The following is a 17,845-nucleotide window of genomic DNA, read 5'->3' as shown; positions in this document are numbered from 1 at the left end:
AGGAGTGTGGTTCACGGCCATTAGGCGCTCAAAGAATTCCTGGTTGACTTGATTTGCCCACGATAATTAAAGCAAGATGTCTCTCAGACTGGTGGGTGGTTTCTTTCCCCAGAAAGAGGAAATTGGTTGTCATGCTGTACTTGGCCCCAGGAAGAACAGTTTTCAGTTCTAGACACGCTATAGGGACAATATCCAAACGAGAGCAAACAGAAAGACAAAGGCTTTGGAAACAAGTCTTAAGAACAACTGCAGATGGAGAGCCTGGAAAATTGGTGGAACAGAATAATTATCTTCAAAATATTTGAAGGTTTGCTCTACAATACAATTCAATAAGTATTTACTGAGGAACTTCCATGTGGACGATCCCAGGAGGAATGCATGAATACTGGTCAGAAACAGTCCCTGTCCTCTGGGACAGAGACTTCAATCTAATGCAGGTCGGGGAGGTTAGAAATAACTAGTAACAACACAAGGCAGGTGTGAGGAAGCATCAAGTGCCCTTGTAGTGGGGAAAGATGATGTTTCATTAGAGGATGTTTTGGAGGGATGGATGAAGCTGACAGCCCAATTTTTCTGAGAAGAAGGTAAGAAATAAGGACATTATCAGGAATAGGACGAACAAAGGTTGGACGTGGAGAATAAAATGTATGAGGGTGGAGGGAAGAGTCCATCTTTGCCTGGAAAATATAGTATGATGAGGAAAGTAATGGAAGATTGATGTATAAATACATATTTCCCAGGCATATGTGTATTTAAAGAGAATTTTTATCACATTACAAAAATATTCTTCTTTGAGAGTTAGGAAAATGGAGAACAAACATTCTTCCTCACAACCCCTCGGTTCTAGGTAATACTTTTTAGCCCAGCACTTTGTAAATACTTAGTGGAATGCTGAATTGAACAGAAAAACGAAATTATGTTTTTGAAAATAGCGTCCAGGATAAAGACAAATGAGTTCATTGGCATTTTTCCTCCTAAAATCAGTCCTAGATTTTTTCCCCTTTCTGTTTGCCAACACAGCCCACTCTTGTTGAACACATGCTTATACTATGGGCCCCGTTTTAAATTCCTAAATTCCTATTAGCCTCCTGTCGACACACAAGAGTTCCTGGCCTCTCCCTCCCACACCTCATCGTGTCCACACCCCATCACAAGACCACAGATATTTTCCCAAGGATGTGGATGGAACAAACACGGCCAGGGGTTCTTGTGCGCTTTGTTGACTAGAACAGTCCCTGGCACATGGTTTGTGATCAACAGTTTATTGTTGAATAAAGGAAACAGACCTTAAACTTATGCAGAGTAAGCCAAAATAAAATTATGCGTTTACTTGTTTATTTGCTTCTTAAAATTATCCATGATACCAATGGAGTGGCACAACCCAGATTTTGCACTAAATGAAATGTGAACATGCAGGCTTTACAAGGGCAAACCCTTTTCTTTCCTTGATGGACACCAGAGTGATCATTCCCCCCAGGACCCACGTTTAAATGTTTAACTGCATATAAACAACAACAATAATAATAGTGCAGATTTCTCGGCTGTGATTTTCAGACTCAACTAGAAATTGCTGGCCATGTATATTTTCACATGTTCTTAACTATTACAAGGTAACTAGTCATTCTAACGTGGCATCTAATAGCACTAGTTACAATCATTTTTTATGTCTACTGAAAAAACCGTTGACACCACACGGACTAACTCAGAGATATCCTCCTGGAACGTGACACTTTATTAACAATATGCTAAATGTGATCATCCTTATAATAACCCCCCCCCACCAAATATTTTTCCTTCTATCAAGCGCTGAGCTTCATATTGCAAATCTTTGATTTTAAAAAAAAATTAGGCTTGCCATCTACGTTGCATTATTTTTTTTAATCTCTTCCTTATCCCTCTCCTCTCCTTTGTGCCTACACGCTACCTAGTCCGGGGACCCTGCAAACAGGGCCAGGTGCTTGGAGCACTTGGGGAAGGGACACCGGCAGGTTCCAAAGCAGAGTGGGTACCAGCAGCAGCACACATCAAAGTGGTGGGCCTTCCAGGTGCCCCCCTGAGCACTCGGATAGGCTAACTCAGGATCCGGCCTCCACCTTCTGCCAGTCACCATCACGCCGTGCTGTGTGCTCTGAGCTGCACGGATAGAGCTGCCAAGCCCATGACCTACTTTCACACAGCCCCGTGCTTCTGGCTTTCCCCACCGTCACATGCCTGCGCACATGGTGGGCTTACTACCTGTTTTCTCAAAACTGCAGATTCCACTGAGTCAGCCAGACACCTTTTTAGCCTATGAAGCACTGCCTTCAGGGTTCTGGTCACCACGTGCAGGCATCATAAAAGCCATTCTCCCGAAGTTTTCCCCACTGCCCATCTCCCACTGACCTCTCCCTGCCCTGCTTCCCACTCCCTCAGTATATGGTAAAGCAGGGACTGGATGATTCCAGGGGGGAGGTGTCTTGTATTAAGATGTTACTTTCTAGCTGCTATTTTCACACTACCAGCTAGAAACCTCTTTCATCGGAAGAGCATATCCTATGGGCATCGTGACTGCTGAACAACCATGGTTATTAACTGTTCAGATCAGATTAGGAGATATATTGATCTTCCCCCCCACTCAGAGCCCCCAGTGTTTCTTGTCCATATCACTCACTTGGCGATTAATCATGTCTTGCTTTGAGACATCTGTGGTTTCACTTCCGCCATTTTCTTTAGTTCTTTATTTCCAACTGGCCAGTCCACTTGATGCACAGAGCTTATGTGGATCCTATGTCTCTGGGTTTTTCACAGACTATCCAAACTGGGTCTCAAACATTTGTGTGGACTAACCTGTGGACCTCAGTTCTGAACAGGAATGGTGTCAACTCATTTCTCCCTGGTCCTGCTAAGCACAGCAATGAGCCCTGGAAATAACACAAAGGGCAGCCAAAGGAAAAGTCTAAATGGTGTCCAGGGTAAGCTGAGTTGGCTGGGATCCTAGGTCCCGCAGTCCACAGAGTGACGGCACCTTAGGACTGAACAGAAGAAGGTGTCCCAGACTTGGTGTTTCCTAACTCACAAACTGTACGAACAGAAGGCAGCCCAGGTAGACTCATTCCTTTTGCAGATTGAGTAAGAGTCTTAACCTACAACACCAGATAAGGCAGAACTGGTAAGGGGAAATGGATCACATGCCCCACCCACAAAAACTGGCCAGGAGAAGTGTTCTACCTGCCAGGCCTGAGACTGCCCTCCTTACCCAGACACACCACGAAAGGGGGATCCACCACAATCAGCACCTGACCAGGGAAACATTCTCCATTCCTGTCCTCCCCACGGGCCAGATACTCCCTTCCCCAACCTAAAGGCATCAGGGGACCCAGCCTGGAGAAACTCCTTCCTTCTCCTCAAGGAGTACCAGGGAGCAAGATAAACCAAGCTGGGCTTCCCTGGTGGTGCAGTGGTTGAGAGTCCGCCTGCCGATGCAGGGGACACAGGCCCGTGCCCCGGTCTGGGAGGATCCCACATGCCGCGGAGCGGCTGGGCCCGTGAGCCATGGCCGCTGAGCCTGTGTGCCGCAGCGGGAGAGGCCACGACAGTGAGAGGCCTGCGTACCGCAAAAAAAAAAAAAAAAAGATAAACCAAGCTGACCAAAATAGCACTGCAAAGGCTCGGAACATCAAATGTCCTTGTAACACAGTCCACAAAAGTAGCCTGGGTGCTAAACCTCAAAAAAGAGACTCTTAATACAATAATCAGAATGTCCAGGATAAAATTTTTAAATGACCCATCATACCAAGAACCAGGAAAAGCACAAGTTGAATGAGAAAAAAGCAATCAACTGATGCCCACACTGAGATGATCAGATGCTAGAATCATCTGACGAGGACTTTAGAGCAGTTATCATGAAACTGCTTCAACAATCTTATAAACATGCAATAAAATCTCTCAAGATAAATGAAAAACAAAATCTCAACAAAAATTTAAAAGTTATAAAAAAGTTATAAAAATGAAATTGTATAATAAAATACGTTTTTGGATATAAACTCACTGAATAAGCTCAATAGTCAAGTGGGGTTGACAGAGGATAAAATCAAGGAACTTGAAGACATAGGAATAGAATTTACTCAATATGAATAGAGAGAAAATAGGCTGAAAAAAAAATGAACAGAGCCTCAGAGACCTGAGAGCCATAACCAAAGACCTCATATTCTTTAACATCAGAATGCCAGAAGGTGAGGGAAGAATATGGATTTTAAAAAGTGTTAAAAAATAATGGCTGAAAACTTTTTGAATTTGGTGAAAGATATAGCTCGCAGATTCAAGAAACTGAGAGAATTCTAAATAAAATGAAGTGAAAGAAATCCACAAGACACATCATAATTAAATTTCTGAAAACTAAAGACAAAGAAAAACTCTTGAAAGTGCACAGAGGAAAAGGGTACCCTATTTATAAGGGAATAATGATTCATATGAAAATAGATTTCTCATCTGAAACCTTGGTGACCAGGAGGAAAAAGCACATCATTTTTCAAATATTGGAAGAAAAAACTGTCAACTGTGAATTCCATATCTGGTGACAATATCCTTCAGAAATGAAAGGGGAAATAAAAACATTCTCAAATGAAGGAAAACTAAGAAATCTGTGCCAGTACATCTACCCTTAAAAACGGCTTAAGGTATATCTATACGTATAGCTGATTCACTTTGTTGTACAGCAGAAACTAACACAACATTGTAAAGTAACTATACTCCAATAGAAATTAATCTTTTAAAAATGGCTTAAGGAAGTTCTCTAAACAGAGAAGGAAACAAAAGAAGAAAGTTTGGAACTTCAGAAAAAAAAAGAACGTCAGAATGGGCAAAATTGATGGTTGAAGCAAAAATTATTACACCATCTGTCATGGTGTGTGACACATATAGAGGAAATACCTAAAACTATATTTAGGGTTGGCGAAAAAGTTCATTCAGGTTTTTCCGTAAGATATTACAGAAAAACCCAAAAGACCTTTTTGGCCAACCCAATATTTAAAGAGCAGGAAGGCCAAAGATACCCAAATGTAGCATGGTTTCTACATTTCCATCAAAATGGTATAACACTGATACCGGTAGTTTATTGACACTGGTAGACGATAAGTTTTGTATGTGTATTGTAATGCCTAGAGCTATCACAAAGAAAACTATACAAAGAGGTATACTCCAAAAAAATTATAAACAAATCAACAGAGAATACTTTAAAAATTCTTCACATAACCCACAGAAAAGATAAGAGAAATAGAGAAACAGTCAGAGAAAACAAATCAGAAAGCAAATAATAAAACAGAAGACTTAAGCCCAAAAGTGTCGATAATTACTTAAACGTAAATGGTCTAAATAAACCAATTAAAAGAGATTGTCAGAGTGGATAAAATAACATGAATTAACAATATGCTCTCTACAAAAAACTTCATATACAACACCATAGGTAAACTGAAATAAGAGGATGGAAAAAGATATACCATACAAACATCAATCAAAAAAAAAAGGGCAGAAGTGGCTATATTAAACATCAGATAAGGCAGACATAAGACAAAGGATAAAAAACCAGAGACAAAGAGAAATGTTATATAACTATAAAACAAACACTCCACTGAGAAGGCATAACTATCCAGAAAGTATATACAACAAACAACCTCAAAATGCATGAAACAAAAACTGATCGAGCTAAAGGGAGAAACAGATGAAAAACACAACTGCAGCTGAGAATTTAAACACCCCACTTCCAGCAATAGTTAGAAGTACTAAACAGAACATCAAGAAGAATCTGGAAGAAATGAACCATACAGATCTCATTGACATATATAGAAAATTCCACTTAGTGACAGCAGAACTCACTTTTTTTCATGCCCATGGAATATTCATCAAGGTAGAGCATTTCCTGTGCCATAAAACAAACCTCAAACAATTTAAGAGAATTGAAATCATACACAGACCATAATGAAATCATACTACAAATCAGTAACAAAAAGACAAAAGGATAATCTCCAAACCCTTGGAAATTACACAACATAGTTCTCAACAATTCATGGGTGAAAGAAGAAATCTTAAAGGAAATAACAAATCCACAGAACTGAATGTATATGAAAATATAACATATCAAAAGACAGGGCATGCAGCTAAGGCAGTGCTGAGAGGGAAATTTATAGTACTAAAATGCATACATTAGAAAAGAGGAAAGATCTCAAGTATTAGATACAAAAAGCCTCAATAAAATTTCAGCAAATCAAATCTAGCAGTGTATAAAAAGCATTAAGCACCATAAGCAAGTGGGCTTTATTTCTGGGATGCAAGACCAATGTGAAGGATCTTTGTGGTGGATGAATTCCTCTGATCTTGACTGTGCCAATGTCAATATCCTGCCTGTGATATTTTACCAGTGTTGCAAGATGTTACCACCTGGAGGCAATAGGTAAAGGGTACATGGGGCCTTTCTGTATTATTTCTTAAAACTGCATGTGAATCTACAATGATCTCAGAATAAAATGTGTAATTAAAACATCTGTGGGTGCTGAATGTAATTCGACTCAATCATTCATCTCTAAGTGATCCCATATTACGGAAGACTGAGTGCCATGGTTGTTGATTCTTAGAGGTTAGATTCCTCCAAAACTAGGGTTGGAGACTGTCCTTTGAGACATCAACTTCTATTAATGACACAAAGTGAATGCAAGATGAAACAGAAAAATACATTTTCCAAAAATTACTATGAATGCTAGACCTACAAGACTAGACTAGAATCTGACTGAAGCGATCTACCTAAAGAAATGCCATATGGCTCAGGAGGGTGGTTGAAGTGACCATCCCAGCCCTTTCCAGGGAAGCAGCAGCCTTGGTCAAATCTATCACTAATATCCTGTCAGTAAGGCATTCACACCATTGGGATGGAAGCCCAGAATTGTACTTATTGGATTTCAAATATTCCAGTCCTATTCTCCTTCCTAGGGTGCATGGCAGATAAATCAGAATATTTAGAGATCCATAGTAAACCTGTATTTGATGACAACTAGCTGGAAGTTATTACTGCACACACGTCTACCTTTTGCTTTTTCTCTTCTAAGCCAGCCAGATCTCAACCCTATATTCCTTCCCAAATCTGTAGTCCTTGTCCCACTTTCGTGACTAAACTGACATTCTAGGTTCACACGCCTTGTTTGTTTACTCTATGTGAGTGCAGGCTTAAGAGTCTGGTGGCACAATCAGCCTTCTGCACCCAAGACGCAGCCCGTGGGCTGTGGCAACTTCACCACTGTAATGGCACCAACCACGAACAGCCTCTTAGAAGCTGGGCTGACTTTCACAGCCATGGTCATTCCCTCTGTTTGTCTTGGGGTCCAGTCTGATCTTTTTGAACCTACTAGCATTCTTCTGCCAACAAAACCAAATTTGATACAGTGCTTTGTTCTTGGACTATATTAACACACTTGTCACATGGTAAACAGAAATATACGTGAGATTTTTATCATTGTTTTGACTAGCAAGTGGAATAATTTGGTGTTTTTGATTATTTTATTTATTTATTTTTTTTTTTGCGGTACGCGGGCCTCTCACTGTTGCGGCCTCTCCCGCTGTGGAGCACAGGCTCTGGATGCACAGGCTCAGTGGCCATGGCTAACAGGCCCAGCCGCTCCGCGGCATGTGGGATCTTCCCGGACCGGGGCACGAACCCGTGTCCACTGCATCGGCAGGCGGACCCCCAACCACTGCGCCACCAGGGAAGCCCTGTTTTAAAGCACTGTGATTTAAGATTTTACAACTGTTATAATACTAGAGGCAATTAAATTACTATCTGCCAATATCAGACTTTAAGACTTTTATTAATTACCTCTCTTGCATTTATGATGTGGAAGACTAGACAAAGACCTTTCCAAACCACTTCATCTTTCTCCATTAGGCTTCCACCTGGTCTCCTAATGCTCTGGGCCCAGGTGAACTGGTAAGAGAAAGCAGCTTTTTTAGATGGACTTACTGGGTTTGTATTTAAAGACAAAGTAAAACATAACACGGCTATAATGGCCAAAGACAAAAATTTATACTGATGAAATACTGCTTAACAGATCATCTGTTATTAATGGTAAAAAAAAAAAAAAAAATCCAGGGAAACTGGACTCAGAAATCATGGCCTCAGAAGAAAATAAACGATAAAGGATATCATCAGTAAAATTCAATCGAGATTTTTTAAAGTTATTGATAAATCTTTACTATGTTATTTATGAGGAATATCATCGATCCTGATTTAAATAATTTCATTAAGATAAATATGAAAATGAGAAAAATTGGAAACAGATTAACAGCGCTCTATGGAAAATTGATTATGGGAAGGAATTAAATTGGCTTAATGATGTTCCCTCAGGAACTTCATGAAAATTAATTCATGCTGGGCTGATTCTGATTAAAATGTTATGTTCATAAATTGGAGTCAAAACATCCTATCCTCCTGATGACATCATTCTGCTGCTTGGACCCTTTGCTGTCTTGGATGCCACTATGCTGCCATCTCCTGATTCTCCCCCCCTCCGCCCCCACCCCTACTTTCTCTTTCCCAGTCCTTCACTTCCATTTATGTTTTTCCACATCTCACCCCTTATACACAGGTGTCCCCTGGGTTCAGTTCTAAGTCCGCTTCCATAAATCCTCCCTCCCTCCCCCCTCCTCCCAGTCACTTTCCCTCCCTTCCTCCCCCGTGACACTGTTGACTTCAATCTCCATCCCTCCCCTGCCCTTTCTCCTGTAAGTTTCCAATGCCTGCGAGACTCTTTCCACACGGATGGCCCGCTGATGCATGACATTTGAACCATTCCAAACCGGACCTAGTATCTACTGGACCTAGTACCTACTGGACACAGCGGTGTGCTGAAGCCGGCTCCAGCCGGCTCCAACTGGCTCGTGCTCTGATTGGCACCCCTCTTCTCAACTCCACATGGTGAGTGACACCATCCCGGTAGGCCCAAATCAGCCTTGGTGGGAGTGTCTACAATGCAGAAATTGGCAAACTGGATCTCTCTGGATTATTCCTCCACATTCCATTTGATGACACTGCCTAGCTCAGGCCATCACCGGTGTGTGCCTGGGCTACTGCAATCCTTTCCTAACTGGTCCCGTTGACTTCTGTATTTGATTATACAATCTGTCCCTCACACAGACGCAGGACTCTACCCCTTATAACAGAGCTTGATACATTCAATGCTGCTTCAGTATCTCACCGTTTTCTAAGGAATGAAGTCCAAAACACAGTAGATCGTTCCCTGTTCCCTGAACACACCACTATGTGCCTGCACATTTGCATCTGTGAACTTCCCTCGTATTCCCTTAACTTCACGTGTCCTCGTCCACATCATCTTCTCAAGGCCCACTCAGCGGAGAAGCCCCCGTCCTGATCCCCCCAATAAGAACTAAGTCTTCCTTCCTTTGTGCCTACATGACCTTTGTTTGATCACGATTTCTTCTTCCCTCCTAAGTTTCAGTGTCTTGCGTGTGAAACTTGGCAAGCAATCAACTTCATTTCCATCCGTTTTTAAAACCTCCTTTTTCCCTTAACTGATGGAGATTCCATTTTCCTTTCAACCACGGATTTCCTTCATTTTGCTTTTCTAACCCAATTTAATTATCCCCAAACCATAAGCATTTACGGAATTAAGAATGCCTGCTCTGTCTCTCACAATCATGCAAGATGAAAGGATATTTAACCCCAGGCTGGGTGTTCCAAGTGCCTGCAATTAAAGTGAATCTGTTTTTCCCCCTTTGGTTGACTCTATGATTTAAAAAAGCAAATGATTTCATTAAAGATAATTTAGTTGACATTTCTGCTTTGGTACAACTTGGAGATGCAATGGCTTCCATGGGCCTGGCAGGATTTAGCATGCGGTGGACATCGAGTAACAAGGAGTGGGAATGCCCTCAACGTATCTGGGGGACGGGTAAAATGTGGAGTGAACAGTGAGAGACAAGAGGCCTAGAGGAGGTTTGGTTTGTCGTAAATACCCATGGGGAGCCCCGCTAGCTTCTGGCAGGCTGGGGAGTTTGTACCATTTCCCATTACCCTTCCTTTTTCAACTTTACTTCCCTTTACCTCTTTGTTGCCCACTCCTAAGGCAGCTGACACAATACCGTCTTAATTATGTACCAGAATTTAGCACTGCGCTGTCGCAAAAGAAGAGATGCACAGACGTAGGGTCATACGTGAGATGAGGTAAAAATGAAGCAAAAGGGAGGTGACACAGGGTCTGGAGTCACATGGAGCAAACTTGCTGTCTTCCTGAGGCCCACAGAAGGAAGGAAGTGTGGTGGCAGTTTTCGGATTTCTGCTCTCCCCTTTGCTGGGGTACGGAGGTGAGAAGATGAGCTCCTCAGATGTGCAGGTGGCATCTCCCCTGCAGACTCCCCAGGGAGACCAGGCCTCGGGGTCACTCCACTCCCTTTAACACGCTCACACGTGATACTGACATTCATTTTCTCTTTTGGTGACTAGTTACCTCAATCTACCTTGAACGAAATATACTACTTGGTGGAAAGATCCACGTTTGGACAACTCTACCTTTTATGGGGGAGGGTCCAGCTTAAACTCTAAACCTGAAAAATCTGTACCATTTCTACCAGGTCACCTAGATCCATTTTTAAAAATTAGTAAATCCCTACCAAATAAAATAATGTTAGTATTTTTAAGCCTGAATATCTATCTGTTGTCATCTTTTATAATTGGGACCTTTGAAATTTTATACAGAATTATCACCGTAGCACTATACATTTATATAACATTTTCCCCCCAGGAAATACAGAACATTCACAGGTACTGTGTACCTCGCTCTCAGTTTTTGTACCGCCCTTTGGACCGAGAAGAAACACATTATTACGTAATAGCCTACACATGGTGCCTCTTCTCTATGAGAGGTAAAGACATTTTCAATAAGGGCTGAAAAGGAAAAAAGTGGCAAAGGTGCAGACATGAAAAGATGTGTCCATAGTTTTTCTTGGGGGCATTTGCTCTTAACTGACAATCCTATGCAGTCACCTTCTCGCAGTCCTGAAGGAAGAAGGGTTTCCACCGTCTCTCGAGTAACCCTCCACCTGTGACCCAGAGAGCATCCCTCCTGTCTCCTGTGCATCACCTTGACTCTCTCCTCCGCCAACACTTCCTCCTCTCCCCTTCCAACAGCAGTCTTCTACAGCCTGAAAACCCACTGACTGATCCTGTTGCTTTTCTAAAACCCGCTCCCCCCCCCCACTTTGCCATTCTTCATAACTAAACCTGGCTTGGAATCAAAATCTCTATTTCATCATTGCCCATCCATTCACTTTGAAACCTTTCACCACCTGGCTAGCTTCTTACCAAACTACCTTCCTATGTTTACTACTCTCCCACAAGTCAACAAGGACCTTCTTCTGCCACAGAAATGAGCCCTCTTCCTAACCTCTCAAGGCATCTACGCTGGTGAGCCCTGTCCCTCCCCTCACCCTCCTGACATGCTGCCCTTCCTACGCCTCCAAGACACTCCACATCCTTCTTCTCGGGCTCCTCCAACTATTCCCTTCAGCGTCGTCGGCTGTGCCCGAATGATACAGGGCTCCCAAGGCTGACTTCTGAGCCTTCAACTACTCTTTCTCTACATCTCCTTCCAAAAGAGACTCAATTACTATTTCATCGACTGAATTATCATTTCTCAGACTTCTGTCTCAAGCACCAACCTGACATCTCCAAATGCTTTCTCAGAATTCCACTTGGATTTTCTGCCGTGAACTGAAATTCAACATCTTCAGATGAGAATTTATCACATTCTGGACCAGGTCCCAGAGAACTGAGGCTCCATGCCAGCATCTCCACTTTTATTACCCATGTGCCTTGCATGGTCTAAGCTTTCTGAACATCTACAAAAGGAGAGACAAAATATCTTTCCTGCCTGGTCCAGAGGGTTGTTGCAATGGTCCAGTGGTTTTTACACCGACAGGATGCTATAAATCCCTAAAGTAGTGTCCTATCAATTCTCCTACCTCCCCCATTGCTCTAAGCAGCCGTTTCTGTTGTTAAGTCACAGGATCAACACCTTCTCTCCTGGGTTCTCCCTTCACCGCATCTCCAGGTGCATCTCTAGGTCCTGCAGCTCCCCTTCGAGGCATCTCGCAGCTTCATTCTTCCCATCCCTGTCCATCCTTCTCACCCTCTCAGCCCAGACCCGCATCCTCTAGCACTTGCTTCCTGCAACAGTTTCCCAATTAACACTCCCCCTTTCTCCCCCTCCCGCCATTCTGATGCCCCCACAATAACCTCCCTAAGGTTTAACTCCCACGATATTTCTTTCCATTTCCCATACTGATAATGGTCCCCACTCTGCTCAGGAAAATATCCAGACTCTTCCGGCTGACTTTCAATCCCTCCACTGTCTAACCTTTTCTGTCCAATCAAAATTATCTCCAACGAATCCAAAACCACAACCCACCACTCCTAAATGTACATGCCAGGTCTCCCCCCGAGGCTGAAATTTATTTTGTGTAACCCACACTGTGTAGCCCACTGGTGACTGAGCACGTGGTGCTGGATCCATCCTGTGCTGAAAACTCTAAGCAGGGTAATATGATCACAAAATCGTATTGAAATGAAGGCCATTTCGGTTTCAATAATAACTCATCATCCAGCCCTACACTGGGGAGCCAGGCCCAGGGCCAAACCAACAAATGAGCAACGAAAGTCAGTGTATTCGTTGGAGGTTCCAGCTCAGTTTGATTGATCTGGAAACATATCTGAAGGCCCAGTTAACAAAACTTTATGGTGGGGAAAAAAACACAATTTGGATGATTTCCAGCGTCTAAATCATGAGCAGGAAACCAAAAAAATGTGACATGTCTATGCATTGTAAAGACAGAAGAATCCTAGATCCATTAGCAGGTGAAACAAGCCATCTCCACTTCAAGCCAATGTCTTTCCCAGGGGGCGCAGAAATCTTCCTGTTTAGGGCCAGCTGACCATCTGCCAGAGAACAGTGGTTCTCATAAATCCACTGTGCACTGAGAGCATGGAACTCTAATACTGGACATCAACCAGCGCAGATCCCCAGCCCTGGAGCAGGGGCCAATGAGGGTCTAGTGCAGGGGCCACAGGAGTGTGCCAGGCTCAGGAGACACGGGCTGGCTTCCCAGTCACCCACGTGTCCATCCTCAGTTCCTAGAGGCCTCAGGGAGGCCATAAGATCTGTTCAGCAAGAAGATCTGGGCAGGAGCAGGTCCAAGAGAAGGTTTACGTCCAGAGCTGCTATAGCTGGTTAATTCTGGAGTCAGGGAAGCCTCAGGCAATGTCCTTTCCTATCATTTCATAGAAATCACGTGGGGGAAGGGGGCTCAGATAAAGACGAACAAGACACCAGGCAAGTTTCATGGAATATTCTGGTTAACTTTCTTTTCACGATGGATGGTATTTTCATTAACTCAACGACTAGTTAGGGGGCCTTTCTGGATGCGAGGCCCTGCTATAGGAGCCCGCGATATGGCGGTAAACAAGACAGACAGGGTCCTTAATAGATTGAGGAGGTGGGCAATGAACTGGAAAGTGACGAAGGTAACTGCAGACCGTGAGAAGTGAAAGGAAGAATTCCTAACAGGCTGGAAAGAATGGAGAGTAAGTGCACGTGGTTGGGGACCTGAAGGAGGCACTCAGTGGAGGCCAGCCGGCAAGGATGTGTTCCCAACTCCTTCTCACCACCCTCCCCCAGCTCCCGAAGGTGGAGGCCACCTTTCAGCCTTAGCTCTGTCTTCACTTCTGCTCAGGAGAAATACTGCATTGCTTCTTCATTCCTTTGTGAAGCCTGGCATCTTCATAACAAAGCAATGCCTCCACACCTATTAAGGGTTAAGTACAGGGACTTCCCTGGTGGTCCAGTGGTTAAGATGCCATGATCCCACTGCAGGGGACTCGGGTTCGATCCCTGGTTGGGGAACTAAGATCCCGCAAGCCACACAATGAGGGTCCCCCCCCCACCCAAAAAAAGAAAGGGTTAAGTACATATGGACACATGAGCTCTTTTCTGGTGATTTCATTTCGTGGAAAAGCACTCTTTTTGATACACTTAACCCGCTCAGAAATGGACCTACAACAACACATGATCCCTTTCATTTTTTTCCTGAAGACCTTGTATAATTTCCAAACACTTACATTCCCATGACCCTTAGCAGCTCTATATGGAGTGTTCATTGTAGATGTGGTGGTTCTTCTTAGCATTCGCTGCTAGCACTTAGCTCTTGCTGACCTGTGCATGATCATAGCACAGACGCAGCCAAAGAGCAGGCCACCTGCCCACTAGAAAAATACCTGTTTGTTAAGATTTGATAAGAGGAGGGGGAAACAAAGGCCCTCAGGACTTGTGTCTACTGAAACTGCTTTAAGCAAGGTGGAAAATGGGGGCCAACAAGCTCGTCATTCTCCTGGCCTCACTTTCCCATGACCTACATCAATTCAGAAGAGTTCCTGAATAATTTTTACCCATAGATTCAGACTAACACCTGGGACAGGGGTTTTCTCTTATTCAATTTTATGCACAGAGGGGGAAAGATCACTTAAAATGGACCCACATATCTCCCAAGTTTGATACCCCAAGCCTGCGCTGCACAGAATTAGAATCACGCATTCGGGTCCATCAAAATAACCCTCACCGTTTGGAAGTGGGTGTAGAAAACCGCACTGTCTCAGCCCTAACTGCCTAACTCTAATCCTCAATGTTTTCCCCTATCTAGGTGGAGTTTTTTAAAAAATGAGGCCTTTGGACTTCCCTGGTGGTGCCGTGGTTAAGAATCCACCTGCCAATGCAGAAGACACAGGTTTGATCCCTGGTCCAGGAAGATCCCACATGCCGTGGAGCAACTAAGCCCACGGGCCACAACTACTGAGCCTGTGTGCTGCAACTACTGAAGCCCGCGTGCCTAGAGCCCGTGCTCCACAACAAGAGAAACCACTGCAATGAGAAGCCTGCGCACCGCAACGAAGAGTAGCCCCTGCTCGCTGCAACTAGAGAAACCCCTTGTGTAGCAATGAAGACCCAACGCAGCCAAAAAAATAATAAATAAAAATTTTTTTTAAAACAAGACCTTTAATGGAAAACTATTGCTACAGGTACAGGTCTTCTATTCCCAGTCTGTCTCTGCAGCTATTGTTTTAATTACCTTGCCCTTTGGCTCTTGAGCTGGCCCTTTGCTGTGGCCTGCTTGGGGGGGGGGGGGTTCGGTGGCAGGGGAGCTTCCTCTTCTGGAATGCAGGCCTTAATGAGCCATTTCAGAAAGACAAGCCCTACTGAGCCAGGAGCCAGAGCACCGAGAGGCCCCAAGGAGCAGAAAGGCTCATGAATTTCTGAGGCTGCCTTTCTAATTTGCATTTAAACGTAACTCCTGGAAGAACAATTTCACCTGTGATTTTCTAAGCTGGGGCTTAAGGGAGTTTAGATGTTGACTATGTACAAATTATGTTAATACGACAGAGGTAAATGAAAGTCAAGTGCATTGTCATGTTAAATGTATACGTGTTATCTAAATGCCTACTTTCTACCAAAGGTTGTTTTTCCCCCCCTTAGGTGAAATGTGATGGAAATTTTTTAATTAAGTGTATCTTTAAAATTCCGATTCGATTAACACTGTCTGATGATTCCTCATCTCCCTGTAACCCAGACTTCAGAAACCTTAGCAAGAGGAGGATTAGTTGGTGCCTGGTGACTTGGTACAATGCCTTGAAACCAATCTAATTTAACACCTGTGTGCGTGTCAATAAGTGTATTCAAGCACAAAAGTGAGCACGGTGTTGAGAGATTTTGACACTGACTGCATGGCAAACCTCTGATTCTGTATTGAAACACTCGCAGACAAGAAACTAATTGCAGTGATGAAAGGCACTCAGCTAAAAGCAGGAGTAATCGCAGCCCTGATCCAAAGACAACCTGCTCGCCTTCACTGCCAGGGCGCTGGGACATTTATCTAAAACCTGCCTCTACCAGGCCTGACCACCTTTTGTCTCTCTGACCAATGAAAAAGGAAAATGATTTGTCATCACTGCCCCCGCAACAGGGAAGGGTCTCTTGTTGAGCATAAAATAATGCAAAGGCGGACACTGGTCGTCACACTGCAGAGCCGAAAAGCTAATGAAGGGCATCTGTTTGAACCCCTTCTCCCCATCCACCCTTTGGTGCCGATGGAGACTATGGACACATAACCTTCCAAGCTGTGATACGACACACGTCAAGAAACCGTACCAGGCAGGGCCAGCGATGGTGCGGGAAATGTATACCATGATGCAGCCCCGTGATGCTGTGGTGACACGAAGGAGTCCTGTCAGCAGGTTGCAATTCAAGGTCATTAATAATGTGCTTCCTGAAATACACAGCTTCAACCACTAAGGGGATGTGAAGACTGTCTGCTTGGTTTGGAACTTAAAATAACCAGCAGTATGTGAGCCAACAAAGAAGCCTGCCAACCTGGAAGGCATCCTTAACCTGGGCCTCACATTCACCTACTTGATTTTCAGTTTTATCAAACTCTTCGGGTATTTTCTCTCGACAGCAATTAGGCTAGGAAGCATGACATGTGGAGTTTGAAGTCCGAATCCACCCAGACCCACTGAATTATTGATTTCTCATTTTAACCCCCATGAATTGGGGTAGAATTGGGTATTCTTCAGTATCACTCAAAGGAGAAAAAAATCAACAATCTATCTAAATTATCCAACTATCTGGACTGAACAACTTTACTTGGATAAGATAAACCTGCTTCTAAAATATGAAAGATGACAGCAGAGAAGTCTTGATTTCAAATCTATGGGTGCCAACACTGATTGTGGAAATATACGTGTAAACTAATTATCTGTAAACCAAGTCATTTATTTTGGCATTTTGCTAATTAGTGAGACTGAAATGGAGAAAATCGTTTAGGAAATCTGGATTCTCACATACTCTGTGTCCTTAAAGTATGCTCCTGGGCTGGGAGTGAGAAGCATATGCGTTTCCATTTTACTACACAAAGTTTGGAGCCCAGTTGGCTGAGGTGGGATGAGTGACACACGTGCTTTGATGAGCAGTTGTGGCCACAGCCCTTTGTGCCAACATCTCATTATACCTTTTCCTTCACTCTTTTTTGCCAAGCCGCCCTACTTGATTATAAAAGTGATGTGTCGGGCTTCCCTGGTGGTGCAGTGGTTGAGAGTCCGCCTGCCGATGCAGGGGACACGGGTTCGTGCCCCGGTCCGGGAAGATCCCACATGCCGTGGAGCGGCTGGGCCCGTGAGCCATGGCCGCTGAGCCTGCGCGTCCAGAGTTTGTACTCCGCGATGGGAGAGGCCACAGGGGTGAGAGGCCCGCGTACCGCAAAAAAAAAAAAAAAAAAAAGTGATGTGTCAAGGAACATCTCACTGAACTCTGGAAAAGCACAGCCAGGGAGAGGGAAAACTAAAATACAGAAAAATGAGGCCAAGAAACAGATTCTGAAAGCAGTATTTTACAGGTAAGAAGACCCAGGAAGATGACAGATAGACCCATGTCCATACAACCAGCCAAGGGCAGAAGCAAGAGAAGAACCTATTATCCTGGTGCCCACCCAGGGTTTCTGTACACAGCTCACACACTGCATTATAAGGAGGAGGTTAACATCGACTCTTATTCAAAATCAAATTCTATTAGATATTATCGATTTCTGGTGGGAATACCTTAGAAATGAAAAAAGCATTTTCAATTTAAATAAAATTAAATATCCAATTATGTCCCCGAGAACTCATACCTCAATAGGAATCTGTTTTACTTTACCCTTTTATAAAAAGAAAAATTCACTTTTTCCTTTCTGGTCATAAATTAAGTTTTATGCAAAATGATTCATTTTC

At 43.5% G+C, this 17,845-nt stretch overlaps 1 protein-coding gene across 13 annotated transcripts in view; it reads right to left on the bottom strand.

Moving 5' to 3' along the window:
* AFF3 (AF4/FMR2 family member 3) overlaps positions 1–17,845 on the bottom strand; it is a 607,218-nt gene that overhangs the window by 421,647 nt on the left and 167,726 nt on the right. The gene's annotated exons all lie outside the window — the stretch shown is intronic.

The sequence above is a fragment of the Monodon monoceros genome, unplaced genomic scaffold, assembly GCF_005190385.1.
Source record: "Monodon monoceros isolate NGI ecotype Baffin Bay Population unplaced genomic scaffold, NGI_Narwhal_1 Super_Scaffold_19, whole genome shotgun sequence".
Lineage (NCBI taxonomy): Eukaryota > Metazoa > Chordata > Mammalia > Artiodactyla > Monodontidae > Monodon > Monodon monoceros.
The sequence above is the reverse complement of the archived record's forward strand: the minus strand, read 5'-3'. Positions and strand labels throughout refer to the sequence as shown.